Source organism: Aegilops tauschii, chromosome 3 (genome assembly GCF_002575655.3).
Source record: "Aegilops tauschii subsp. strangulata cultivar AL8/78 chromosome 3, Aet v6.0, whole genome shotgun sequence".
Taxonomy (NCBI): Eukaryota; Viridiplantae; Streptophyta; class Magnoliopsida; order Poales; family Poaceae; genus Aegilops; species Aegilops tauschii.
The window spans coordinates 12,260,151-12,262,486 of record NC_053037.3 but is presented as its reverse complement, the minus strand read 5'-3'; the positions used below and the strand labels follow the sequence as shown (position 1 = coordinate 12,262,486).

At 53.9% G+C, this 2,336-nt stretch overlaps 1 pseudogene; it reads right to left on the bottom strand.

The window, feature by feature from the left end:
- Nucleotides 1-434: 434 nt before the first annotated feature.
- LOC109756649 (uncharacterized) lies at nt 435-1,724 on the bottom strand (annotated as a pseudogene).
- Between the last annotated feature and the right edge of the window lie 612 nt (nt 1,725-2,336).

Here is a 2,336-nt window from a genome sequence, read left to right as displayed (position 1 = left end):
TCTAGTGGCACTCCCATGTGGCTAGCTAGCTAGGTACCGTGCCACTGTGGCTTGTTTCTTTTGGTGTCATCCACTGCTTGGTGCTTTGCATGAGATTGTCCCGGCCGGGGAGCCATGAGGCCAACTTCACCGCGCGACCCTAATCGGACGTCCGTTTTGTTCGGTTTCTGTCCGTTTAGGTAGGGCAATGGGGTCGTGTCCGGACCTGTCCTGGGATGCGGTGGCCGTGCGCCCAGCGCGCGGCCGCATACCTTTGCCCCATCCTGTCCGTCTGGGCCAAAAATGCCCATATTTTCATCAAAACTAGTTCTCCAACCCAAATATTTGTCTGAAAATTAAAATAGTTTTACAACCCAATTAAAATTGTCTTTAATAAAATAGTTTTACAACCAAATCAAAATTGTCTTGACTGGACATAAAATGGACCAATACATCTATTGGTTGCCAATGTGATCCCACACGTGCTCAACCAAGTCATTTTGAAGATTCAAATGAGTGTGACAATCACGCATCTCACGGTAGAATTGGGCAAACTGTTCAAATGTGGCCGGGTCTTGGTGCAGGGGCTCAATATTTTCACCTTGACAATCAAATCCTTGGTCGAAGATACTCTCATCACGCTCGTCCTCAACGATCATGTTGTGCATGATCACACAAGCAGTCATCACCTCCCAAAGCTTCTTTTCATCACATGACAGTGCAGGGTTTCGAACGATACCCCACCGGAATTGAAGCACACCAAAAGCACGTTCCACGTCCTTTCTAACACTCTCTTGCATTTGGGCAAATTTCTTTCTCTTCTCACCTTGGGGTTTCGAGATTGTCTTCACAAAAGTTGACCACCGAGGATATATACCATCTGGTAGATAGTATCCCTTGTTGTACTGGTGGACGTTGATCTCAAAGTTGACAGGTGGGGAGTGGCCTTCTGCAAGCCTCGCGAAGACTGGAGAACGCCGCAGCACGTTGATATCATTGTGAGAACCTGCCATGCCGAAGAAAGAATGACATATCCAAAGATCCTGCGATGCCATCGCTTCTAATATGATAGTGCACCCGTTGACATGCCCCTTGTACTGGCCCTGCCAAGCAAATGGACAGTTCTTCCACTCCCAGTGCACACAATCTATGCTGCCAAGCATGCCTGGAAAGCCTCTAGCTGCGTTGGTCGCCGACAATCTCTCTGTATCAGCGGCAGTTGGCTGCCTCAAGTACTCTGGGCCAAACACCTCGATCACAGCCTGGCAAAACTTGTAAATTGACATCAGACATGTTTTCTCACTCATACGCACATACTCATCCACCAGATCGCCTGGAATTCCATATGCAAGCATGCGGATGGCCGCGGTGCATTTCTGGTAAGAGGAGAATCCAAGCTTGCCAAGGGCATCCGTCTTGCACTCGAAATATGGGTCATGAGCAACCACTCCCTCTCAGAGACGATTGAACACATGCCTTGCCATTCGAAAATGGCGACGGAATTTATCCGGCTTGAAGAGCAGGGTGTTGGCAAAGTAATCGGCATAGAGCAGGGCGTGGCCTCTCTCCCTGTTGCGGTTCAGGTTGGGAGCACGACCAGGGACTGACCCCCTGTACCGAGGAAGCTGCCGTAGAATGTGGTCGTGAACGACCAGTGCAGCCACCACAAGATCTTCATCATCCGACGACGAATCGTCCGATGAACAAAGGAAGTGATGGAAGAAAAACTCGTCTCCACTGTCCATACCTTTGTGGGCAAAATGCCGAACACCTTGCGGTCGTGATGGCGAAGAGGCCGCGATGATCACCTCGACGCAGCAGGGGTGGTTGCCGGCCGGCTACTAGCCGCTCTGGAGCTCTCGTCGGAAGCTGCCGAGGCCGCCGTGGTACGTCGCCGGCGGTCGTGTCCCCTCTGCGACCGGCAAAGCCGGCGACGGCCAAAACTACGGCCAAAGCGCAGGCGTGGTGGCGGCCATGTCGAGACGTGGTTTCGTAGGGACGGTCGGGGGCTGCGCGGTGAGGAGGCGGCCAGAGAATAGCGGCGGCGCCGGCGGCGGGGCGGGGCGGGAGAGAGAGGGTGGAAGCGTTGGGAGCGAAAGTACTGCTAGTGTCCCCGACAGGCGGGCCACAGGGGGGGACAAGGGCGTGCGTCCAGGCCGTCCGCGCCGTCCGTTTCACCCCAAACCGAGCGCAAGTTTGGGCTGGGGATGGGTCGAAAACGGACGGAATCCGGACATTTGTTCGTTTGAGGCCGCGCGCTGGGCCGCGCTATTCGTCCGTTTTACCCCAAACAAACGAGGGCGGGCAGGATAGGGTCGCGCGGTGGAGTTGGCCTGATGCAGTCAAATCATCATCAG